Raw genomic sequence first — 27,473 nt, 5'->3', positions numbered from 1 at the left:
CAAGCTGAATTTGGAAATTATAACAGCATTTTACTTATATTTTCCTGTTAATTTGGTGATTAATCAAACATCTTTCTAAATGTACTTATTTTGTATACATTCGTCAGACATTTTTATCTTATTGTAGAAGAAAAAAGAGATTTCAAAAAAAAAACCCTTTGCATTATATATTTAAATGAATTACACGATTATGTGAACATTTTGTGATTATAGCTCTTCTTGTGCTATTTCTGATATATTTTATTTCATTTATTCTCTTGCTACAAAATTTCTGTGGGGAATACTAACTGTTCAGGGACATAGTACCGAAGGCCAAATTGTGGTTCACAGTAACCATAGCAATTACTGTCCTAAAAATAAAGAGTCCTTGTATCAGCACAGATGGAATCATCTTAGCGAGGAAGAATCAGGTTCACATGCAGCGGTACCACCTGCACCTGGGAATCCCATGTGATAGTAACACAGTCCAAGAGCATGATGGTTTAGTACAGATATAAAGACTTAAAATTAGACCTTACATTTACACCAAACTTTCCAGTGAAATACAATTAAAAACTAAATCTATATCTGTAAATGCTAAATAAGTTCCAGCAAGGAAACATGTCACAATTCCTATATTCAACAATACAGGGATTAAACTCAAGGTATTAATTTCTTAATTCATGGCCTATAAATACTTCCCTGTATTTGGCCTCAGTTTATCAGCAATTCTAATAAATCAATTTCTGTATTTATAAGTAAATGAAAGAAATTTTTTTACAGCCTTAAACCCTAAATATATTTCTATTATTGCACTTGTCATAACGCATTGTAATTATTCATTTACTTGTCTGACCCCTCATTAAACCACGGCCTCCTTGAAGTCAGGGACTGTACCTGTGTACTGGTGTTAAGGCAGTATCTGTTGAATGAATGAATCCATAATTAGAGACCTAAATATACAAGTGAGGTAATAGAGATTATCTGTCACAGACTAACATCTCATCTATGAATCTACAAAGGGTTAGTGAGAATAAAGGACTGGGGAGGCTCACGTATTTTCCAATGTCTAAGAGGCTTGATGGGTTCCAATCGCTTATCAGAAAACTGACATCATTACAAAAGGCCTGTGATGGTGACCTGGGCACATAGTCCAGGATTGGAGGGCACTTCTCCAATCCCATGGCAAGGCCTATACCTTCTGAAACATGCTATGTAAGCTTCCCCTACTCGCTGATGAGTTGGTGATAAGAGTACTAACCACTAGAGGTCAAGACCAAAGCTACCAATTACTCTATGGCCATTGCATACAATACAATTGTATTTCTCATTTAATACATTGGTCATTGTTTTGTTTTGTCAAAATTACAAGGAACAGAACCCCACATGCAAATAATGTGGCATGCTTACCCAGTCTTCCTCCAAGGTCCAAGACAAGTAGCTTCATGGAGTTACAACTAGAAAGGAGGCAGTTTTCTCAGCTCCTTTTCTTCCAATTCTGTTCATTCACTTTAACATTTAGTGAGCATCTCTTGTGTACCAGGGATCTTCATGGCAAAAAGGATTACATCAATGAACAAAACAGACAAGTTTCTCTTCTCTTGGCACTTACATACTGGTGCAGTGTTACTATTACCAGTACTGGGTCTTTTCTCTACATGTCAGGCATCAAAGACATTTTGTCCACATATAGTATATTTTGCCAAACATTTTTTTCCCTAAGAACATAAATCTGAAATTGTAGTTTGAATCAGTGAGACTTGACTCTTTTAAAAAAATTTTTTTTTACTTTTTAGTTAATATATTTTTAATTTTTATTTATTTATTTATTTTAATGGAGGTGCTGGGGATTGAACTCAGGACCTTGTGCATGCTAAGCTCGCACTCTACCACTGAGCTGTACCCTTTCTGCTAAGGCTTGATTCTTGGTAATGATGTTTCCCTCCTATAAATTGCTCAGAATTTTGTACCTTCCTAGTAAAACATATCTTGTTTTATCTTGTAACTCAGGTATTTATATACTTGCTTTATTATTCTCTAGCAGGTTATAAATTCTTGAAAATCTTGCCTTCTTTATTCTTTTGTCTCCTACACAGTGCTGAGATGTGTAGTGGGTTTGCATGCAGCCTGGGTTAACTGAAAGGTGGCCTGAATGTGTAAATGATAAAGTGGGGCTGATCTCATCTTGTAGATTAACAGGAAGCATTTTTTTTCTGTGCCCTGTCCCATGGTCTCCATAGGTCACAGGGGACACCAAGACACTGAGATCTGTTTGCTAAGCAATGAACCATGGAGATTTAGCTGCAGCATGACAAGGGTTCCAAAGCTCAACATTCAACAACTGGTTGAAGCCCCAGGCTATTTTCTCTGATTTCCTACATTCCTTTTCACTCCGTCTTATTTACTGGAAACTAATTCCTGCCACAAATAAGTCCTTTTCTTCAAGCCCTCAGCACAGCGCTTATAATTAGTTTACAATTTATCTCATTCTACTTTGTTTGACTTTTGTCTTGCTTCTAGATTGTGAACTGAGACTAAGACTGGGTATTTTCATCTTTATTTTCTCATTACTTCCCCGTCATCTTACTGTGGGTACAGATGTTCACAAAAGTAAAGCTATGTTCCAGAACTGATTTGGTCTTAGCCTCCCCTGGGACAACCAAAGTTGTACCACCCATTCTGGTTTATCTTAAGGTTGAAGACAAGCCACATATGTCTATATGGACATGTAAGCATTGTTTACACAGCAGAAGTGTGTCCAAGTGTTTTTAACAAAGAGCAAGATGATTAGAAATCCATGCATATAGAAGGCTAGCTTTTTATTTTTTATTTTTTTGGAGGGGGGAGGTAAATTAGGTTTATTTATTTATTTGTGTTTGGAGGAGGTACTGGAGATTGAACCCAGGACCTCATACATGCTAAGTATGTTCTCTACCACTTGAGCTATACCCTCCCCGCCAGAAGGCTAACTTTTTAATGACAACTGTAGAAGCCAGCAATTCTAAAAAATCAGTTTTTTCAGCAGTACAAAAGGTATCCAAAAACACTTTCTTCAACTTTATTTACAAAAAGTGCCCATTGCAGAGTTATTATTTGTGCCAATAGCACTAGCAGTTATTGCTCAGTTGTGATTGAGGCAGCAAGCACACAGGTACTTCTCACAAGGCATATTTGATGTGAGGACAGATTCAATTCAGGCTTCAAATTTATACACCAAATGCTATTGAAATTCTCAACTTTCAAATTGATGAAATTTTCCTAGCACCCAGGTGGATCTCAACATTGTCTGCCTAGACTTTGGCCACATGGTTAGAAAGATTATTTCTGGAATTTTAAAAAATTGAGGTGTAATTGATGTATAACATTGTATTTGTTTTAGGCGTACAACATAATGATTTGGTGTATGTATACATTACAAAATGATCACCAGAATAAGTTTAGTTAACATCCATCATTTCACATACTTACAATTTTTTTCTCTTGCGATGAGAACTTTTAAGACTTACTCCCTTAAAATTTTCTGGAAATTTTTCACAGAAAAGCTGGTAGAAATGGTGGATGGCCTATCTGGTACAGGTCTAAGGGCTAGGGGAGAGGACATTTACCAAATCAGGTCCAGAGAGAGTGCTGAAAACCAGAGGCAGAAAATCCTGTCCAAATGGATTGTGCAACAGAAAAGGATGTGGGGATAGTTTAAAATGCAAGGAGATCATCAAGCCAGGCAGGCAAAGAAAACAAATGGAACAATTCTGGACAGTAAATGACAGGCCATCTAAATAAAAGCTGGTGACAGCTGATACTGCCTGAGGCTGGATCTCACATTTTAGGGCTGATCAGATTCATTTAAAGAGTCTGGAATGGAGCAGACACTAAACTTCATACTCTGGGAAAGTTCCAGGGATGCTGTGTCTGTAGTTCAGTCAGTTCCTGTCCAAAAGGAAGGTTATGGGACAGACTGGATGGCCAGTCATTTTATATCACTGGTTTAAAGCAATTTATCATGCTATTTGGTATCATTTTATTCATATTTCTTGTACTTGGGGTTCATTGAGTTTCTCTGATCTATGGTTTTATAGCTTTTATCTAATTTGAAGTTTTCAGTCATTGTTTCTTCAAGTAGTTTTTCCTGTCCCACACACCCTTCTTCAGGAACTCCAATAACATATAGCTTAAAGTGATACTACAGCTTCCCTCATACTGGATTTTCTTTTCTATTTGCGTTTTATTTTAAATAGTTTCTATTGCTGTGCCTTCACACTCACTAATCTTTTCTTCTTCAGTGTCTCATCTGCTGCTCACCTCATGCAATATATTTTTCACCTTAGACAATGTAGTTTGCATCTAGAATTTTAATGTCTTTTTGTATCTTCCCTATCTTGACTTAACATGCTCAGTCTTTCCTCTGTCTTCTTAAACATATGGAATAGTATCTTTTTTAATATCCCTGTCTACTAACTCTATGATCTGTGGCATTTCTGAGCCTGATTCTATTGACTGACTGTTGCCCTCATTATGGGTTGTATTTTCCTGGTTCTTTTTCTTTTTTGTAATTTAAAAAAATTTACTTTCTTTTTTAATTTACTTACCTTTTTTTAAACACTTTTAAAAATTCTTTTTGTAATTTTGAATCAAATGCCAGACACTGTAAACTTTACCTTGTTGGGTGCTGGATATTTGTGTATTCTTATAAATATTTGTGAGCTTTGTTCTGGAAATGCAGTTAAATGATTTATAAACAGTCAAATCTTTTTGAGGCTTGTTCTTTGGCTTCATTATATGAGACTAGAGTCACCTTTAGTCCAGGGCTAATTTTCCCCCAGTACTCAGTGAGCGAGGAATTTTAAGATTTTCCACTCTGTCTGGCATAAACTTGAACTATTCTTGTCGCTGTATGAGCTTTGAGAATTTTTTCCTCTGCTCTCTTCAGGAAGTTCTTTCCCAGACTTGGATGGTTTCCTTCCTCATATTCGCTGATTAGTATTCAGCTGCTCAGTTTCCTAGAGCAGTCACTCTGTCCGAGTCTCTCACCTCTGGACTTTGCCCTGTGAACTCTAGTCACTGTAGTCTGCCTGGACTCTGTCTCTGCAATTTAAAAAGATTAGCAGGCTCTGCCTGAATTCTCCCTCCCTGGGTCCTGACCTGGAAACTCTTTCCAGGCAGCAAACTGGGGGAGTCATAGGGTGCACCTCTCTCAAGGATCACTATCCCATACTGCTTGATGTCCAATGTCTGAAAACTGTTGTTTTATACATTTTGTCAATCTGATTTTGCAGTTGTTTGGGGCAGGATGGTACGCCAGGCCTTGCTACTGCATTTTGCTGAACAGCTTTAAAGTTAACAGAACCACCAGCAGTTGCATGGACTATATCTGGGCTCCTCCACATCCCATGATTTACATAGCATTACCTTTGCAAAGAATAAAGCAGTCCTAGAAACTCTATTCATTCATTCATTAAATATTTAAACAGTGTGGTAGAGATGGCTAGCTGTCCACTACAGTCTGCCTCCTTTCTGTATTATGAAATTACCCTTAGGAAGCGGCTGTCAGGCCAGGGACTGGTTTTCCAGATACTCTGCCCCCCACCACCCATCCCCACCTCCTTGTTTCTCAGTGTGGTCATTTGTTTAGTTTTCACCAATGAAATGTGAGTGGAAATGAGATGTGTCATTTTTCAGACAAGGATTTTTAGGAAGCAGATATGTTTCTTCACATTCTTTCCCCCTTTGCTGATGAAATGCTGAGGATAACAAGTCCCCCCGGGAATGGTGAAACCAAAACATGAAAGGAGTCTCAGTCCCTAAAATCACTTCATAGAAGGAAGCTGTCTGCCAGAAACACCTGCATTGATCAGCTAGGTGATGACAAAATAAACTTCTATTGTGCTAAACTACTGCTATTTGGAAGTTACTTTTTAAGGCAGTGAATGTTACCCAACTAGTACAGGAACCTATTGTGTGCCAGGCATCATGCTAAGTGCTGGATATTCAATGAGAAACCAAATAGTAATAATCCTTGGTCCATGGATATTAAAGTTTAGTCAAGAAAGACAAAGATAAACAAGCAAAGAGACAGATGTACACGGTCACACCCTGCAAAGCACCCCACCCTGTTCACATCTTTCCAGTAGAATGCATCTTGCTTTTTAATACCAAAACTTCAGAGAATATATTTTCCCCTTCATACAGTGTTTTTTTTTACATTTATATCTTCTCCAAAGTCACTACAACATTTTAAAACAAAATGATATAAATGGTAAAAAATCTTGCATTGCATTCTGAATACAATTGATCGAATATCAGAATCATATACAGATATTTTTCCAACTTTTTGTTTTCAAACGTGAAAACCAGAAAAGTTTAAAGAATACAGACATATCCTTTACCTAGAGTCACCAATTAAGAACATTTAGCCACATTTGTTTCCTGTCTCTCTCTAGACATGCAGACATACAAACATAGACACACACACATACACAAACTGCTAAGCCATGTGAAAGTAACTTGTAAGCATTGTGATACTTTACCCCTAAATATTTCAGTATTTATCTCCTGTGAACAAGGGAATTCTACATGATCAAAATACCACTATTACACTTAGAAATTGAACACAAATGCACAATATTATCTAATACGCAGTCTAGGCTAAAATCCTCTCATCTGTCTGTAGCTGATTTTTATTAACTTATTTACCATCCCTTTATCTCCAAAATAGATCTTCCTTCTCCTACCCCCTACTAGGTATAAGTCCTCTCCAGAACAAAACCAATCCCAACTTGATCAACAGGTTCAATGGAATCCCAACCAAAGTACCAGAAAATTATTTTATGAATATAAGCTAACTGATTCTAAAGTTCATATGAAGAGGCGAAAGGCTGAGAATAGTCAACATAATAATGAAAAAGAACAAAATCAGGGGACTGATGCTACTTGACCTCAAGATTTACTATAAAGTTCCAGTAATCAAGACAATGTGGTATTGGCAAAAAAGAATACAAATAGATCAATGGAACAGAGTAGAGAGCCCAGAAACAGAGCCCCGTAAATATAGTCAGCTAATCTTCAACAAGGGAACAAAGATAATACAATGGAGCAAAAATAGTCTCTTTAACAGACGGTGCTGGAACAACTGGACACACTCATGCCAAATATTAATTAGACACAGACCTTACATTTTTCACAAAAATTAACTCAAACTGGATCACAGACTTAAATGTAAAATACAAAACTATAAAACCCCTGGAAGATAAAATCAGAGAAAATTTAAGTGAACTTGGATTTGGCGATCACTTTTTAGACACAACAGTAAAGGCACATCTATGAGAGAAATAATTGATAAGCTGGACTTCGTTAAAATTAAACACTTCTGCTCAATGAAAGACAGTATCAAGAGAATGAGAAGAGAAGCCTAGGAGAAAATATTTACCAAAGGCATGTCTGATAAAGAACTGTTATTCAAAATATAAAAAGAAAACTTAAAATCTAACAGCAAGAATATCAACAATCTGATTTTTAAAAGAGCCAAAGATGGGGGAAAAGGGCCTAAAATCTTAGCAGACATCTCACCAAAGAAGACATACAGATGCCAAATAAGCATATGAAAAAATGCTCCACATCACATATTGGGGGAAATGCAAATTAAAACAACAGTGAGATACCACTACACACCTATAAGAGTGGCCAAAATCTAGAACACCGACAACTCCAAATGCTGGTGAGGAGGTGGAGAAATAGTAATTCTCATATGTTGCTGGTGAAAATGCAGAATGGTACCGACACCCTGAAAGATAGTTTGCCGGTTTCTTACAAAACTAACCATACCCTTGCTATACCATCCAGCAATTGTGCTCCTTGGTATTTACCCAAAGGAGTTGAAAACTATGTCCATGCAAAAACCTACACAGAAATTTTTATAGCAGCTTTCATAATTGCCAAAACTTGGAAGCAACCAAGATACCCTTCAGTAGGTGAATGGATAAACTGTGGTACATCCAGATAATGGAATATTATTCAGTGCTAAAAAGAAATGAGGTATCAAACCATGAAAAGACATGGAGGAACCTTAAATACATATAACTGAGTGAAAGAAGCCAATCTGAAAATTACATACTATATGATTCCAACTATGTGACATTCTTAGATAAGGCAATGAAGACAATACAAAGACTAATGGTAGCGGTATCTCTGTACGGGTGGGAGCAGGTGGCATTTCTGTTCTCAACACGGCCGCCTCTTTGGTTAACAGCAGGCAATGGCAATAAGTATAAATAAAGTATAACCTTTAAAAATTTGTGAATCACTGTATTGTATACCTGTAACATACAATATTGTTCATCAACTATACTTCAATTTTAGAAATATGATATTGTAAAATAAATACATAAATAAAATTTTAAATGGTTAAAAAGAAAAACAAACCACAAAAACCCAGCAGGCAATGGCCTCTCCTATGGCCTGGGCTCTAGAGCTAGACTCCTTGCTTGTGAACACTAGCTTCGCTAATTATTACTTGTATGACTTTAAACTCTGGTTACTTAATTATTTAGCCTCTCTAACCCTCAGTTTCTCCATTAGTAAAATGGGGACAATGGTCGCCACCAGAGAATGACATGAGTTGATGCATATAAAAAGCATATTAATATGCCCAGAATAAAATAATAACTACTGGTTATGCATGCCTACTTTCAAACGATGGCTCCCCTTGTCAATGTCTCTTTGTAGGCCCCAGGAGGGGACATGTGCATGACAGATGCTCCCCTGGAGGCTGTGCCCTGAGCTGTGGGGGAATAACCCTATCTCTAACTTCAGTTTAGGCACTGAAGCAGCATGTATTTTTTGGTGTCTGCCTTCTTGCACTTAGCACAATGTTTTCTTCCTTAAAATTTCATTATCAAATGTTTAATCACAAGGAAAGGAAAATCAATCTACTAGAGCACTTACTTCGTGTTGGGAAAATGTTCCTCACTGTGAAGCAACAGCAGGAAGGTAGCTGATGGCGAGTAAGGAACAGCAGCAGGATGACACAGAAATGACACATCTATCCCTGGGCTCAGCCTCCACCTGTGCCAGCATCTTCCTCCAGGCCTGGGACATGGCTGAGCCAGCTGGCGGCCTTTGGACTCCCATGATTTTTCTCTCCTCTGACCTTGACTGTCTCTCTGTCACACTCTGTCCTCAACACATTTCTTCAGTGCTTCATCAAAGCAGACAACAGATAGACAGAACTCCAACAGTCCATGGAGGAAATCAGATGGACATCAAAACTAGAAAAACACAGTAGAGAGACATATGATCATTAAAACAAAAGACAAATCCTGGTTGACAAAAAGAGGGTCAGTGACAGAAATAATAGTTAGGGGCAAGGAAAGGAAAGTAGATCTATAAAGAGACTGAGAAGGAAAGATCAAAGAGGTGGGAGGTAAATCTGGAGAGAGTTGGATCCTAGAAGCAAAGGAAGAAAGGATTTCAATGTGGAGGACAGGTAATGAGTGTCCAACTAAGGAGCAGTGTGCCCACTGGATTAGAAAACCTCATCAATCTTCTTTCCACTTTGGAAGCTCTCACAACCAGGCCTTCTCTGCAGGGAGGAGATTAGAAGAGTGCTCTCTGCTAAATCTGACCAATTTGAAAGGAAAAATTTTATTTTATTTTATTTTATTTTATTTATCTTATTTTATTTGAAAATACTGACAATGGAGGTACCCAAAGGACATAGCTCAGCGAGAGATCATCCACTGAGATGCTCAGAACGGATCTCATCTACTTAGGAGCTCAGTGCTTCCAATTCACTTGTGTTTGCCTGTTTGTTTTAAAATCAATTTCTTCAATGTATAGTGTTCATAAATAAATGCATTCATTTAAGTGTTCAGTCCAGTGATTTTTGATAAATGTATACTCCAATGTAACTATCATACAATCAATGAAGTAGAATATTTCCATTACCCCAAAAGTTTCCTCATGCATTTTTATAATCAACACTTCTCCCAGGCAACCACTGATGCACTTTCTGTCACCATAGCTTTGTTTTGTCTGTCCTAGAATTCTTTATAAACCATGCAGTATGTATTGTTTTATGTATCTGGATTCTTTCACTCACACAAGCCTTTTCACTTCCCAAGCCTTTTGTTATACAAATGTTTAATCATAAAGCAAAGCTCAAAGAATTTTATAGTGAACACTTATATACCTACTACTAGACTATACCATTATAACTTGCTTTAACACACCCATTTATCAATTTGTCAATCAATCTTATTTTTGGTGTATTTTAAAGGCGTCAACACATTTTCCCTAAATACTTCAGCACGTATATAGGGCATAATTATCCATGTTGTTGCATGAATCAGTTGTTTCTTCCTTTTTACTGCTGACTACTACTCCATTCTACGGATATACTTCAAATGGTTTATACATTTACCTGTTGATGAATATTTAAGTTCTTCCAAGTTTGGGAATTATTAGCAAAGCTGCTATGACTATTCATATGCATGCCTTCGTATAAATATATGCTTTTATTTCTCTTGAGTAATACTTAGGAGTGCTTTTGTTGGGTTATATGCTAAGTGTACTTTATAACAAATAGCCAAACTGTTTTCCAAGTTGTACTATGTTACATTTCTGCCAGCAATGTATTAAAGCATCTCACTGATTCTTTGTATTGTGAGCCATTTTGATTTTAGCCATACCTGTAGGCTTTTAATTTTCATTTCCCTGAATAACAAATGACTGAACAGCTTTTCACATACTTATTGGTCATTGTGTATCCTACTTGTAAAGTGTCTGTTTAAGTCTTTTGCCCATTTTAAAAATGGGTGATTTGTTTCATTATTCAGAGTAAGAATTCCCCATATATTCAAGTGTTATATCCATTGAGAGATATATATTAGAAATATTTCCCCCTAGTCTATGGTTTACCTCTTCATTTTCTTGATGAAGGCTTTTTAAAGAACAGATTTAAAAATTTTGATGGATACCAATTTATAAATGTTTTCTTTTATGGTTAGTGCTTTTTTTTTGTTGTAAGAAATCTCTGCATACTTCAAAGTTCCAAAGATTTTCTTCTATGTATTCTTCTAAGAATTTTATAGTACACAGCAATGAAAATCAAATAACAATATTGACATACAAAACAATGAATCTCAATGAACACAATATTGAACATAAAAAGGAAGACACAGAAGAATATGGTTTATTTTCATTCATATAAAGTGCAAAAATAGTCAAAACTAAGCTACACTGTTTACAGATACATATGTAAGTGGTATAAATTATAAAGAAAAGTCAAGGAAATCATTATCTCTAAACTTAGGAAGGTGATTACCTCTAGGGGGAGGAAGTGGGTTATGATCAGGGAGGGGTACACGAGGGACCTCTGAAATACTTCTATTTTGTGCCTTGGGTGGTAGTTATATGGTAGATTTTATCATTCTTTATTAATGTGTGTTCTTGTGTATCACTCACTTTTATGAATTCTTTTACATTTCACAATTTTTAAAAATTCAAGGAGCCCTAGCTTCATTATAATTCTTAACTCTGGGATTAAAAAAAGAAAAGAGGTGGAGGGTATAGCTCCAGTGGTAGAGCACATGCTTAGCATGCACAAGGTCTTGGGTTCAATCCCCAGTACTTCTTCTAAAAATAAATAAACAAATCTAATTACCTCCCCCACAAAAACAAAAACAAACAAAAAAGAAGAGAAAAGAAAACCTCATTAAAAGGGTTGGGAAATACAGGAAATGTCTCAAAAAGTAGAGATGAAAGACAAAGAAAAAAGGAGAAAATAGGAGAAAAAATACAGAGCAAGTTAAGGAGGGCCAATATAGGAAGAAAGGAAGAAAGACAGACAAATAGAGAAAATGGGTGGGACAAATCACCAACTATATACTTAAAGAAAGTCTCCTGGAACTGATGGCTGTACTTTCAAACTGAAGATTCTGAATGCCCAGTACAGTGAATGCAAATTGTGGATGTACAGCATATACTGTGAAATTTCAGAATACTGAAATCAAAGAAAAGATGCTACACTCTTCTTATGTTAGTCAGGGTTCTTCAGAGAAATAGAACCAAGGAAGAGATATAAAGAGATATCAAGAAAAAGGTTTGTTATGAGAGGATGGCTCATTTGAGTATGGAGGCTAAATCCCACAATCTGCCAGCTAGAGACACAGGAAAGCCAGTAGTGTAAGTCCTGGTCCAAGTCTGAAGGCTGTGACTATCATTTGCATGATTATAATAGCATAAGTACTAAAATTGATCTAATAAAAATCAAAATAAAATCATCTTGGGAATATGGTGACATTAGAAAGGTTGGAGTGTGAATAGCCAAAACTATCTTGAGAAAGAAGAATGGAGTTGAGGGAATCATGGTCCCTGACTTCATACTATACTACAAAGCTACAGTAATCAAAGCAGTATGACACTGGTACAAAAATAGACACACAGATCAATGGAACAGGCTAGAAATCCCAGAAATAAACCCATGCACCTAAGGTCAATTAGTCTACAACAAAGAAGGTAAGATATACAATGGAGAAAACACAGTCTCTTCAATAAGTAGTGCTGGGAAAACTGGACAGCTACATGTAAAAGAATGAAATTAGAACATTATTTAACACTATATACAAAAATAAACTCAAAATGGATTAAAAACTTAAATGTAAGACCAAATACTCTTAAACTCCTAGAGGAAAACACAGGCAGAACATTTTTGACATAAATTGCAGCAATATTTTTTCAATCCTAGAGTTATGAAAATAAAAGCAAAAATAAGCAAGTGGGACCTAATTAAACTTATAAGCTTTTGCACAGCAAAGGAAACCATAAACAAAACAAAAAGCTAACTTACTGAATGGGAGAGAATACAATGAGACTGACAATGGACTAATTTCCAAACAAACAAATTAATACAGCTAAATATTAAAACACCCCAATTGAAACAAACAAACAAACAAACAAAAAACCCAATCAAAACAACCCAAACAACCCCCCCCCCAAATTCTCCAAAGAAGACATAGAGATGGCCAACAGGCACATGAAAAGACGCTCAATGTCACTAACTTTTAGGGAAATGCAAATCAAAATTACAAAAAAGTATCACCTCACACCAATCAGAACAGCCATCATTAAACAGTCCAAAAATGACAAATGCTAGAGATAACATGGAGAAAAGGGAACCCTCCTACACTGTTGGTGAGAATGTGGTTGGATCTAGCTATTATGGAAAACACTATGAAGTTTCCTTAAAAAATCTAAAAATAGACTTACCATATGATCCAGCAATCCTACTCCAGGGCATATATCTGGATAAAACTGTAATTTGAAAAGATACATGCACCCCAATGTTCATAGTAGCACTATTTACAATAGCCAAGACATGGAAGCAATCTAAACGTCCATCGACAGATAAATGGATAAAGAAGGTCTGGTATATATACACAATGGAATATCACTCAACCATAAAAAAGAATGAAATAATACCATATGCCAGCAACATGAATAGACCTAGAGATTATCATATTAAGTGAAGTAACTCAGACAAAGACAAATATCATATGATATCACTTATATGTGGAATCCAAAAAAATAAAGATACAAATCAACTTATTCACAAACCAGAAATAGACTCAAAGACATAGAAGACAAACTATACTTACCAAAGGAGAAAGGGGTAGCAGGGGGAATAAGTTAGGAGTTTGGGATTAATGTATACTCATTACTATATATAAAATAGATATACAACATGGACCTACTCTGCAGCACAGGGAACTACAATTCGATATCTTGTAATAATGTATCATTATTCAGATAATTCTTTGAATTAAGATTCAAAAGAATCTGAAAAAGAATGTATATATATTTGTATAACTGAATCACTTTGCTGTACACCTGAAACTAACACAACATTGTAAATCAACTATATGTCAATAAAAATAAAATAAAAAAAAAAAGAAAAGGAAAAAGAAGCCAAGTAATATAAAATGTTAGGATTTCCTTTTCCTCTATGTTAAAAAGATGATTTTAAAACTTTTTTTTCTTTTAAGATATATATCACTGATTTAACAAAAGTATGAAGCGTGGTGATTGTTTCTTCTTTGGACAAATGTTGTTTTAAGGACAAAAGGACAAATGACATTAAAAATACGGCTTTCAAAAAGAAAAAAGTTTGGAGTGAACATCAAGCGGAGTTTATGGAAAAAGAGAGCTATAGTCTTATCTTGTATAATACAAAGTCTATAGGAAATACTCAAACCTAAAAAAAAATCAAGAAGAAACAATATAAGCATGTCATTTAGAAACGCAAATAAAATAATCATCTAAAAGAAGTGAAAACTTGTCTCTGGAGAGGGATTGCTAAAATGCAGGAAAAGCACTTAGTTAAATTCGGCGTTCATTCATGATTTTAAAAAATGTGTTACATCTTTCCTTCCCTTCTTCCCTCCTTATAATCCAGCCCTAAAGCCACTATGTGGGGCAGGGCAAAGTAGGCACGGAAGCAGAGTGGCTGTCTGATGTGAGGTGTAAGAGCTGGGGCAGGTTGGGGGAAGTGTCTATGCTGGTGTAGGAGGGAGAAAGGAGTGGTTATATCAAATGTTTTTAAGCCATTTATATTTCCTCTTCTGGGAACTGTCTATATATTTTCCCACAACATTTCTACTAAATACTTTTCTTTTTGATTGTACAAGTTTATACAAACTGTGTGTGTGTGTGTGTGTGTGTGTGTGTGTGTGTGTGTGTGTGTGTGTATGCCATTAGCAGAATATTTTCAAGGTCCGTCAATGTTATGTCATGTCTAAGTATATGTCTACTTAGATTGTCTATTTCTTCTTGAATCAGTTTTGATAGTTTGTGTCTTTCTAGGGATTTGTCCATCTAGGCTACCTAATTTGTTGTCAATTATTCAGTGTTCCTTTATAACACTTTTTATTTCTGTGGGGTCAGTGGTAATGTGTCCTCTTTCATTTATGATTCAAATCTTCTTTTTCTCTTGGTCAGTGTAGCAAAAGTTTTGCAATTTTGTTCCCCTTTTTAAAAAATTAGCTTTTGGTTTAATTGATTTTCTCTATTGTTTTTCTATTCTGTATTTTATTTGTTTCCACTTTAATATTTTTTTATTTCCTTCCTCTGGCTGCTTTAGGATGAGTCTACTCTTTTTAACAGTGTTTTAAGGTAGAAGGTTAGGTTATTGATTTGAGATCTTTCTTTCTGCTTAATAGAGGCATTTAAAGTTATACATTTCTCTCTAAGCACAGCTTTAGCTGCATTTCATAAGTTTTGGTATGTTGTGATTTTCATTTATCTCCAAATATTTTCAGATTTTCCTTTTGATTTCTTTTTTGACTCACTGGTTATTTAGGAGTGTGTTATTTGTTTGTCATGTATTTGTAAGTTTTACCAGTTTTCCCTGTTATCAGCTTTTTCTAATTTCATTTTACCATGGTCAGAAAACATACTTTATATTATTTCTATCCCTTTAAATTTATTGAGGCTTGTTTTATAGCCTAGCAGATGGTATGTCCTGGAGAATGTTCCATGTGCACTTAAATATATATTCAGGTATATTGATTCTGTTGTTGAGTGAAGTGTTCTACAGCTGTCAGTTAGGTCTAGTTGGTTTAAAGTGTTGCTCAAGACTTCAGTTTCCTTATTGTCTGTCTAGCTGTTCTATCCATTATTGAAAGTGGACCATCAAAATTTCCAACTATTATTTTTACATCATCCATTTCTTATTTATATCTTTCAATTTTGCTTTATGTATTTTGGTTCTTTGTTATTAGGCATATTTATTTATGATTATATCTGATGGATTGACATTTTTTTTCTTACAAGATATCCTTCTTTGTCCCTAGTAACAATTTTTGGTTTTAAAGTCTATGTTGTCTGATGTCAATACAGCCACTACAGCTTTCTTGCAGTTGCTATTTACATGATGTCTCTTCCCGTATTTTTACTTTCAGTCTGTATCTGTGCATCTAAAATGTGTCTTCTATAGACAATTATAGTTGGATTGTTGATTTTTAGGTTTTTTTTTTAATCCAGTCAAACAAACTTTCCTTTTGATTGGATCATTCAATCCATTTTAATTTAATGTTATGATTGATGTAGTTGGATTTGCATGTGTCATTTTACTTTTTGTTTTCTATTTGTCTTTTTGTTCCTCTATTTCTTCTTTATTGCTTTCTTTTGCATTAAGGGAATATTTTCTAATGAAGCATCTTAATTTTTTAATGATTTTTCACTATATATTTTTGACTTATTGTTTAGTGCTCTAAGGTTTTCTGTATACATCTTATCAGAAGCAGTTTTGGATTTATATCAGCTAGCTCCAGTTCTATACAGAAATGCTCCTATATACCTCTACTTCTCCCTCAGCCCCACCCTTTGTGGTATTTTGTTATACATATTACATCAGTTAATGTTACACACCCAACAATACACTGTTATTATTATTACTTTACCATCTGTAGTCATTTCCTTATTCCAATACAGCTTTGTTCCCACCCACCTTCTTTGTGTTATTAGCAAAAACATTTCACATATATTAATTTCTATACGTACAGGCACAGCAATCCATTATATTATTTTATACAATTGCTTTTTAAATCAGTTTAGAGTAGGAAAAATATTTATTTATACTGTCTTTTACAATTATATAATTACTTTTTGTAGGTTTTTTTTGCGGGGGGGTTATGAATTTGAATTGCTGTCTAGGGTTATTTGCTTTTAGTCAGAGGAGCTTCCTTCAGTATTTCTTATAAGGCAGATTTGCTACCACAAATTTAGTTTTTGTTTATTTGGGAAAGTTTTTCCCCTTATTTCACCAATCTTATTTTCACAAGATTGTTTTGCTGGACATAGGATTCTTGGTTGAAAGTTTTTTCTTCAAGCACTTTATTAAAGATGTTATCTCATTGCCTTCTGGTCTCTCTTGTTTTTGCTGGGAAGGCAGCTATTAATCTTACTGCTAGTTACTTGTAAGTAATGAGTCATTTTTCTCTTGCTGTTTTCAAGCTTTCTTTCTTGTCTTTGACTTTCAGAATTTTGCTCTGTTGTGTCTGTAGATCTCTTTGCATTTATCCTACTTGGAGTTTGTTGAGCTTCCTGGATGCATAGGTAATAGCTTTTCAATAAATTTGGAAAGTTTTTAGCCATTATTTCTTTGAATATTTTTTCTGCTCCTCCTTCACCCTCCTCTCCTTCTGGTATTCCTAATATGCACATGCTGATGTGCTTAATGATATCCTATACTTCTCTGAAGCTCTTTACATTTTTCTCTATTCTCTGGCTTGCATAATCCCTACCCATCTATCTTCAAGTTAGCTTATTCTTTCTTCTGCCAGTTCAAGTCTCCTGTTAACCCCCAATGAAGTTATTTCAGTTATTGTACTTTAACTCCAGAATTTCTATTTGGTTCATTTTTATAATTTCTGAGTCACATCCCTGCTCTAGGGGCTAAAGATCTTTTTATTGATATTTTCTATATGATATGACATTGTTGTACTTTAATCAAGCTTTTCTTTAGTTCTGTGAATATGCTTTTAGTGGCTACTTTGAATTTTTTTTTTTTCCTGCTAAACCCAAATATCTGGTTGCTCTTAGAGACAGTTTCTGTTGTCTGCTATTTTTCCAATGTATGGGTCATACTTTCCTGTCTCTTTGCATGCTTCATAATTTTTTGTTGGAAAACAGACATTTTTGATAATATATTGTAGCAACTCCACATAAGTGTCTCCTCCCCACTTACTATCACCCCAACTTTGTTATTATTATTTGCTTGTTTATTTATTTAGTGGCTGGCTGGACTACTTTAGTGAAGTTTATCAAGCCCCCTCCGCAAGCTCCACCCCTTAAATGTTGTCAAACCCTTCTGACTTGTTATCCTGGCATTACAGTAATTTGGGTAGGGCTCTCTTCCTCTTCTCTGACCACACCCATCTGTTAAATTCCACTAGTTTGCTGGCTGATTGGTGTATTATTTACAAGAATGCTCTGGGGGGTATATTGTTTTTCAAATAAATCCAATCAAATTCTGGCCCCTTTGAAGCAACAGTTTATGAGGTCAAGGTTTAATATTTGTCTTACCCCAGGGGAGCTTCCCCAGAGCTGTCTCGATCTGTGATTCTCTTCTGCAAACCAGCCAGCCTATGATTTAACCCCTATCTTGAATCTCTCAATTGCCTATCACTACAACCTCCAGATTTTTGAGGGCATCCTTTGTCTTGAATTTCTCCATGTTCTGTTGCAAATGAAATCAGTTTTTTTGGAAGAGATTAAGAGCTATCTGTTTTATGGAAGGACTCAGGCACAATCACTGAGTCAAGGCTTTGGAGCAGGAGGTGGAGCAATGGCAAGCTTCTCTCAGGGTCTTATCCCTTTTCTGGGGCTGAATTCTAGGTCAGGATGAGGTAGCAATCTGAGGTCCTCTTGGTGCTTCTCTTCTGGCTTGAACTGTTACGGAAATGACAGGCCAGTCAAGAAACAAGCACCACTCGGAGGGTTGGAGTACTCAGATGTATTACGCCGGCGGGCTCAGAGGGGCTTCTGCTCTGAAGCTCTGAGCACCTCCAAGACGTGCGCATGAGGTTTTATAGGGTAAAGTACAAGCTTGGGGTATTAGGCCAATAGGCATGGAACAGCTTTAGCAGCATTATCATCACAAAAGTAGAGGTGGGGAAGCAGCAAACCAACATTCCAAAGCCAGATATGTATCTTTGAAAACCCAGCTGGCTAGCAAAAAAACATGAACAGCAAACCAACACTAATTAACCTAGATTTACAAGTTAGTCTAGCAGAACTCAGATAAGTATTCCAATACTTAGACTTGTGAGTTATCTTGTTAGCCCAGCCCAGCTTTTCCTTCACAGAACCACTGCTTCAGGAGCAGGGGAAAGGGTAATTAGGACCCCAGTATTGTCAGCTCACCAGCCCAAGGAAGAGCCTCTGTTCCATGAGGGGAGCTGTTTGAAAGAAAGAATCCTCCATCTATCAGCCACTTCACGCAGGACTTAGCCTCAGTATCAGGTAACAACAGGCAGAATGAGAACTGGTGACATCTGCCCCTCCCTCTGGGAGCCTGGGGAGAGGAGGGCGAGCGTTTCCTGTTTCAAGGCAGAGTGGGGTCTCTGCTTTGCAGAACTAGGAAGGCACAGGGAGAAGAGGTCTTTGTTGAAACACCACAGATTCCTGCATTTCTTACCATTTTTTCCTAGAATAGATACTTCTTTATTTGCTCTTTTCTCTTAGGACTAATTCCGTAGGCTTTAAATTGTTATTGTTTTCTTGTCTTAAAACAATTTTCATCAGTTTCACTAGGAAGTGGGTCAGCAGAGCTCCCATGATGTCAGGTCGGTGGTCAACTTCTCTTGGTATTATTTTTGCAGCTTTCTTGTAAGTTTAAATATATTTCAAGAAAAGTTAAGAAATTTTAAAATGTCACAAGACACTGAGGAATAAAGCATAAAGCACTTTTACATTTGCTACTTACTGTTTTTCCCTCACATGGTGAAAACCCTAGGGGGTGCTTTCTCATCGAGCTGCGTACTTTAAACCACTATCCAATCCAGAAGTTCAGTCAGTCATATAAACAGGAAACAGCACGCAGGCGGGCTGTAGCACAGAAGAGTGTTTCAACTCAGAGGGACTCATTGGGGTGAGTGGTGAGTGGGGTTTCTGGGTCTAAAACAGTGAATGTCAGACCATCAAACTTCTGTAGGATGAAAGTTTTTGTGGGATGAGAGAGAAGTCCAGGATAAGCAAGGCGACCGGATTCGGGGCTGGGCAGGAAAGCCACGTCCGCTTTCAGACTTTCGGTTTCTTTGCCTCCATCTTGCCTGCATTTTCAGGCGTCCAGGGGAGTGAAGTCTGACGGGTCGCAGCCAGAGGAGAGTCTCGCCGCGGGCAGGACGGTACGTGCCCGCGCTGGGTCCCGCAGCTCCTCACCCTCCCCAGACCCCAGCCAGACGCCAGGCCCTGCACGCTGCCTCTCGCGTTCCTCGCCACGGTTCCTGGACTCTTCCCTCAGCCCGGGCGGGGGATGCCCACCGGGGGCCAGGGGAGGGGTGGGCCTTCTGGCTGGTGACTCAGCCCTATAGATCTCTTATCTGCGGTTTACTCCTGGGCCCCAGGCGGTGGGGGGGTGTGTGGGGTGTGGGGTGGGGTGTGTGTGTGTGTGTGTGTGTGTGTGTGTGTGTGTGTGTGTGTGTGTGTGTGTGTGTGTGTGTGTGTGGTGTGTGTGTGTGTGTGGTGTGTGTGTGTGGTGTGTGTGTGTGGTGTGTGTGTGTGTGTGGTGTGTGTGTGTGTGTGTGTGTGTGTGTGTGTGTGTGTGTGTGTGTAGTGCCCCCGCCCCCGCTCGCCTCCGCCCCGGATTCTCGGGGGGTTAGCTTTACTCTTACGGGATCCCAGGTGCGGCCCCTGCGCAGGATCGCCTAGACCCACAGTAACTGGTCCCCAATGCTGAAGCCCCAGAGAGAGGACTGAAAGAGGGCCGCAAGCTTTGGTGGCAAGTCCCCAGCGTCCTGTAAATGTTGCTTAAGAATATCCTGAGAGTTGCTCAATTCCGGGGTTGACCTGTTCAAAAGATTTGGCAGTTTTCCTTTGCAGAGTTGATGAGAACTTCGTGTGCAGTAGTCTGTGTCTTGGCGGAAGCAACCGGCCAGGCAGGAATTTTTACTCTCTTGCAATATGCTGTTGAAGTAGGTTCGGGCGCTATTTCTTAAAGCAGGGTAACGTGTATTTTGACAAATTGCAAGGAGAGCTTACCTTGGGAAAGTTTGGAATGATTTTTGTAAAGTCGTGAAATAAGCTTTTCCCCCTTCTATTCCTTTTCCCCTTCAAAGGGACTGGGGAAAGTAAAATTATTTTACATTCTTGCTCGGTGGTCTTTGGTGGGCAGGGTATGTTCTTTTCAAATATTAAGAGTGTAATGCAATAGAACAAAGGCCATTGAAATTCAAAAGAAGTTTTTGGCTCAGGGTAACAGGAAGTTCAAGGACGTAAAAGCTCTCTGGAGTATTTTCAGTTGTTGACAGTTGAAATTTGTTTACAAAAGGCGAGGAGGTGCCAATGGGGAGCCTGTTAGCTACCGACAAACCATGATAATCTAAAACTAAGACCGGGCTACGGTGGGCTTGACCTGCTTTAGGTAAGAGATTTCAGATAAGAGAAACGGAAATTTTTGGTAATTTTCCTCTGGTGATTCCCCTAAATAATTTTTAAAAAGTTTCACTGGGAGAAGCAAAACAAAACAAAACAAAACAAAAAACAAAAAACCTGGCCCAACTCCAAAATTAAAAAAAAAAAAAAAGAAGACTCGGGTTTGAAAGGGATTTTCGAATGTGTTTGTCATACATAAGCTGCATTTTAAAAAATAACACTAGTTTTACTTGTAGCTTCTGGGTTGGATGTCCTGATTAAAATGGTTTTTCCTAACGACTTCATGTTTTACATTTGTAACTGACTTCAGCGCTTCCAGCTTTCGTAGGTGAATCCGGCTCCAGGTCCGCAGGGGCTGGGTGTCCTTGACCCCTGCCCCCTACCCTCTGGGAGTCTTGCGCTACTGGGGTGTTGGGAGGGTAGTCGCGGGCAGTTTTTTGAGCTGTGTCAGGGGACCTATCGGCAGCTGAAGCGGAAGTAGGTTTGATCTCTGCGGCGCCCGAGGGTCCACAGTCCGGCTTTCAGTGGAGCAAATATACTCAGCGGCCACGCCCATGGGGTCAAGGCCTGCAGCACGTAATTGCCACCCAGCGCCATGTGGGCTGTTTGCCCCAACGAGGGTGAGTTTACTATCTGAAGAGACACGCATGTGCCCCTGTGGAGTTTTTAAGTTGTAGGGGCTGAGGCTTCTGGAGCACGAGGTTCTGTTTGGGCTGCACGCCCCTGGCAGGACGGAAGCGCAGAGAGGTTTCCAGCCTGCTTGCCTTGGAAGCTGCTTCGTGATGCGTCCTATGTTCTCCTCCAGTTCCTTGTTCGGTCCAGAGTAGTTCCATCTCTGGTTTTCCGCTGCGTCAGGTCCAGTCGTGTCCATCAAGGCTGGGCGGCGTTCCCGGCCGAGATCCAGCAGGAAGAGCTGGCGGCTGCCCGGGCGTGAGTAGACCGAGAACCCTACCTGCTCCCTCTTATGACCTGCGCCCCCGTGCTGGCGTCGCCCTCGGCGCCGGGGGCGTCGGGGCACTGTCCGCTGATCCCGGCAGAAAAGGATTGACTCTCCTGCTTTCAGCCCTTCTTTGAGTCTCCTTGGCACTCGCCCACCGCATTCCAAGTCGCCAGGCGTGTCTGTCCCTTTTTACTTCAGGAATGGATTCCGTTTGGTTGTTTCTTCCTTGCAGGGCCCCAAAGGCTCATTAAACTCGTGTTTATGGACTGAAATGCCTCCTTTCCTTTAATTCAGGATAATTCAGTATAAACATATATGGGGCTCTTCAGGGCCAGGCAGAGTTCTGGGAAAGTAGAAATGGATCTGAATTTGATTTTTTTCCCCCAGAATCTCACAGAGTGGTTGGGGGAGACCGAGCAAAATTACCTGCAAAGGTAACATGGATTCCAGGTAGCCTAGAAACGGGCCAACGACACCATAGAATGAGAGGAAGCCGGTTGGGCCAGATTGGGAAACAGATATGTGTTTTTGATTTACTTACTGTATATCAGTGAAGGTAAGACGCGCTATTATTATTGTAATGCCCTATTTTCTTTATATTCAGCACCTGTTACCTCCTCTAGAAAGACTTAACAACCCACCCCCATGGGTTCCCTTCCTCTGTACTTTCCTATATACTCTGGGGCTGTCTTTGCACTTATCATAGGATTGCACTGAATACTCTGCATTGTAATACTTTTTCTCTTAAAAACTTTTCAGCCAAGTTGTATTATAATTATTCGGGTTAAAACACATGCAAAGTAAATAGAGAAAGCCTGCAGGAGTCTATTCCCGAAGATAACCAAAGGTTGCAGTTTACTGTCTTTTCTAGACATTTATGTACTCAGAGTCTATTAAGTGCTTTTAAAAATATGTATTCTGCTCTTTTTTTCTTCTTATATGATGCTGTTTCTTCAATTGTATTTCAGAACTTTTTTTTTCCTATTAATATCTCTGCTTTTCTCATCTGTCCTTTCACTTACCTCTGGCATCAGCTTCTAATAAAATATTCGTTTTTCTTCTCATGAGTACTTTTCTTGTTTTTGAGAATGTATGTATCCACAGTTTAGATTTCATTGATCTACTTGTTCAGGTGCCCTGGATGTTTTTTCTTCCTCCTCAATTCTGGGTTTAGAGAAATAATTTCTTCTTTGACCCCATGCACATATGAATGAATGAATGAATGAATATATATTCTTGAATCTTTTCTTTCCAGATAAAACTGCTTCCTTTTCCACATTTAGTTCTGCATTTTTGTTTCTCCAGTGGCTTCCACTTTGTCTTTATTTGGCCATTTAAGTTTTTGTGCAAAATATAGCTTCTTCATTATTTTCCTCTTATTCTAGAGATTGGATTGTCATCTTTGGTAATTCAGTACTGTCAACTGATTTTAGAAATGGGAACTGCAGATTTTTTTTCTACTTATGAAATTTTAAAAAATTTTTTATTGAAATGTAGTCAATTTACAACATTAGTTTCAGGTACAGCAAAGCAATTCAGTTATACATATACATATTCTTTACCATTACACCTTAGAATACAGATTCTTTTCCATTACAGCTTATTATAAGAAATTGACTATCGTTCACTGTGCTATATAGTAGGTCCTTTTTGTTTATTTTATATATAGTGATGTTTATCTGTTAATCCCAAACTTCTAAATGGTCCCTCCACCCCCACTCTCCCCCCTGGTAACCACAGTTTGTTTTCTATGTCTGTGAGTCTATTTCTGGTTTGTAAATAAAATTTGTATTTTTTTAAGATTCCTCATATAAATGACATATGATATTTGTCTGTCTCTGTCTAACTTACTTCACTTAATATGATAATCTCTAGATCCATCCATGTTGCTGCAAATGGCATTATTTCTTTTTTATGGCTGAGTAATACTCCATTGCACACACACACGCACACGCGCACACACACACACACACACACACACACACCCCTTCTTTATCCATTCATCTGTCAATGGACATTTAGGTTGTTTCCATGTCTTGGCTATTGTAAATAGTGCTCCTGTGAACATTGGGGTGCATGTGTCTTTTCAAATTATAGTTTTATCCAGATATATGCCCAGGAGTGGGATTGCTGGATCATATGGTAAATCTATTTTTATTTTTTTAAGAAACCTCCATACTGTTTTCCATAGTGGCTGCACCAACTTACATTCCCATCAACACTGTAGGAGGGTTCCTTTTTCTTTACTTGTGAAATTCTTGAGTTTTTTTTTTTCTTGAACTTCCTTTGAATCTTCCCTTTGACTTGCATATCCTTTTTTTTTTCTTGAGACTTTACTTGAAGCTTTAAAAAGGAGTTTTTTTCCTTCCCCTCACTTTATTAATTTTTTTTAGATTTTTTTTTTAAATTGAAGTATAGTCAGTTTACAATACAGTGTCAATTTCTGGTGTACAGCATAATGTTTCAGTCATACTTGTGCATACATATGTTTGTTTTCATATTCTTTTTCATTAAAGGTTATTACGAGATATTGAATATAGTTCCCTGTGTTATACAGTATAAACTTATTGTGTATCTATTTTATATACAGTAGTTAATATCTGCAAGTCTTGAACTCCCAGTTTATCCCTTTCCACAGACTTCCACCCGCCAGCCACCATAACCATAAGTTTGTTTTCTATGCCTGTGAGTCCTGTTTCTGTTTTGTAGATAAGTTCACTTGTGTCTTTTTTTTAGATTCCACATATAAGTGATATCATATGGTATTTTTCTTTCTCTTTCTGGTTTACTTCACAAAAGTAGTTTTTAAAGTCAGAGGATCTTTGTTTTAGAGTAGGCTTGTGACAAATCTTGCTTGAATACTATCTGGTGAATGAACCAAATTCCCTGCAAGAATTACCAAAGCTTGATTCAGAGCTGAATAAAAATAATAAATGAATGAATCTCTTCATTCAGCATTTATTGAGTACCTGCATTTACTGAGTCTATTCCTTTAACCTCAGTTGTCACCCGAAATGTTATGGAACTTGGAAAGAGGAAACTGGCAGGAGGACAGAAGCTGGGGATCAGGTAAACAGATGCCAGAGATAGTGATGGGGCTGAAGCCAAACAGGGGATTTTTATTTTCTTCTTTACTTTTCTCCATTTTCCAGATTTTCCTCCAGCATGCAGGTGGTGCTTTGTATAACTAGGAAGAAGAATGCTATATAAAAGGAATCTTCAGAGCTTTATATCTACAGTATTATGCACAACTTCTGATTTTGAACAGGACTATCTCCTGAAGGACCGACTGGCCCATTGTATAAACCGAGAGAATATACCTGCTAGGTTGAAATTTTAATTCAGGCCAGTCTTGTATAGATGAGTTACAGAGATTGTCCGCTAAATATTTTATTTTAGCATGGCATAACTAACTGATAAGAAGCTACGCCCTTAGACAGCTATGGTTGTTTCTTGAGCCCCTTTTGAATTCTTTGATGAACATCTTGAGGAGAAGGAATGTGTGTCTACCTGGCTGGTGTCATACGATGTACACTGAGTTCCTGTAAAGATGACATCATATGGTTCAGATACCTAAAAAGAGCTGAGGCTAAACAACAGCCCTCCTTTGCCCTACTTGGAATTGGAATGTGGCCTCTGAACTCATTCAGGCTTTGCTGAAGCACTAAAATTTGGAATCTTGCTTAAACTCAGACAGCTTGGCCTGGTGCTATTTTTCTTTTCATTTTTTTTCTTTTTCTCAAGGAAATTGAAGCCTCACAGTAAATTGATGAATGCCTCAAATGCCTCACATTTGCCTATGGCGTTTTTCTTAATAACATGAGTGAATACAACAATAGCACAGGGAAGATGGATTGTGTATTAAACTCACACCATCTCACACAAGGGATTAGTAATTTTGAAGATGTCAGAGGACTGTCATATTTGAGGAAAAAAATACTTTAAATTTTAGGCACTTCTGAGTCCATACTAAACTCAAAAGACTGGTCTGGAGGTCTGGCAAAAAGAAAACTCTGACACACAAATCTTTGAGTTTTAGAACTTGTGATAAGCACAAAGGACAAATTTTTAGCTAAAGGTATGGGGGGAGATTACGTTTTGCTAAAATGCCGAGGGATATCTGGTGAACTTGGCTGGAGACTTTGTGTTCTGTCTGTTCAAGCTAGGGTTCTGTCTACTACCAGGAAGCCCTGGCTGGACCTCACCCAGCTCTTAAAATCACATTGTAATTCACTGGTAAAATTACAGCATTGTTACCTCACAGAGTTGCAAAAACTTCCTTTCATCAACTCTGTCTCCTGGATCTAACAACTAGGTTCCAAGTATGGTTATCTTACTCTGCCACCAGCCCCATCTGGCTTTGCTATAGGTTATGAAAGGATGAGTAGGCATTACATGTGTACAGGCCTGCTGGAGCTTTGTAATCATGACCAGTAGGTCTGTTCAAGTTCTAGGAGGTTGAGCTTGGCAGGCCTGGCCAGGACCCATCACAGCCTAATGCAGATGAGTGGGAGCTTGCCTATCTTCAAGGACTGTACTACATAGGACAGGTACCCAAGAAGAAAGTAAAAACAGTGTTATACAGCAGGAGATGACCTGATTTAGGAATCAAGACAGACTTAAGGAAGAGATGCCTTGAAAGATGGGATAGAATTTCAACAGGCAGAGACTGAAAAGACAAGAGGCTTTCCAAACGGAGGCAAATGCTTGAGCAAAGATGTTAGAACAGAAAAACACTGTCCAGGGAACACTGAAATACTTGTCTCGAGTTAGGTTATGTGTTGGGCAGAGGAGGGGAGATGCTCTTAAGGGGTCGTGCTCTGTGGAAGTTTGCCCTAGTGAAAACTGAACTTTGGTTAAGGAGTCGGCCACTGCATTAATGGATTTTGCTTTACTCTGCTCATGTTTCTGAATTAGATGATTGATGATCTCTTTGTCTTTCTGTGGTTCTTTCACCCCCTCATCTTATGTAGGCTGTATGCAGCTGTTGTGAACCAGGGAAGTTACTGGAGGTAATGTGATGTTGAAATTCGTAGGAGCTTCCTTGAGAATCATAGGGCTGAGCCTCATTAAACAGCTGTATAAGATATACCTTCTAATTTTATGTCATTTTATTATTGGGACCACCTGTTGTTTGTGGGCAATTTGCTATAATTGAAATGCACTGCTTGTGAAGCCAAATAATTTCTTAATGCATACTTTTAGTCACCGATACATTATGTATCAGTAATGTACATTGTACATTATGTATCAGTGTACATAATGCATCAGGGGCTAAAAGCACACATTAAAATTATACAATATTAAATTTAAAACACAAAATATTAAATTAAAAATAGGTGTTAAATAATCCCAAGTTGGAATGTATTTATGCTTCAGCCTCAGTACATGGTCTTCTAGACTAGTTTCA

The 27,473-nt window shown here is 37.9% G+C and overlaps 1 protein-coding gene and 1 long non-coding RNA gene across 15 annotated transcripts in view; one reads left to right on the top strand and one right to left on the bottom strand.

Moving 5' to 3' along the window:
* Positions 1–384: 384 nt before the first annotated feature.
* Positions 385–19,362, bottom strand: LOC116153090 (uncharacterized). 3 transcript variants are annotated; one of them, XR_010380670.1, is made up of 3 exons: positions 18,895–19,362; positions 1,390–9,239; positions 385–901 (listed from the first exon to the last, which is right to left on the bottom strand). It is a non-coding gene; the product is annotated as an uncharacterized LOC116153090 (long non-coding RNA). The 3 variants fall into 3 exon arrangements; XR_004136816.2 differs by having other exon boundaries at positions 385–1,526; positions 8,917–9,239; XR_010380668.1 differs by having other exon boundaries at positions 385–9,239.
* Positions 19,363–19,508: 146 nt separating this feature from the next.
* CFLAR (CASP8 and FADD like apoptosis regulator) overlaps positions 19,509–27,473 on the top strand; it is a 47,897-nt gene continuing 39,932 nt past the window's right edge. For 2 of the 12 annotated variants that reach the window (XM_064485106.1, XM_064485107.1), the window contains exons 1-3: positions 19,514–19,621; positions 19,815–22,053; positions 22,451–22,619. The gene's annotated coding sequence lies outside the window, so the exon portion shown is untranslated. Of the gene's footprint in view, positions 19,629–19,814; positions 22,054–22,450; positions 22,620–25,065; positions 25,133–27,473 lie in introns of all 12 variants that reach the window. The other 10 variants (XM_064485110.1, XM_064485109.1, XM_064485112.1 and 7 more) reach the window with 10 other exon arrangements.

This window comes from Camelus dromedarius, chromosome 4 (assembly GCF_036321535.1).
Source record: "Camelus dromedarius isolate mCamDro1 chromosome 4, mCamDro1.pat, whole genome shotgun sequence".
Lineage (NCBI taxonomy): Eukaryota > Metazoa > Chordata > Mammalia > Artiodactyla > Camelidae > Camelus > Camelus dromedarius.
This window is presented reverse-complemented; position numbering and strand designations above follow the sequence as displayed.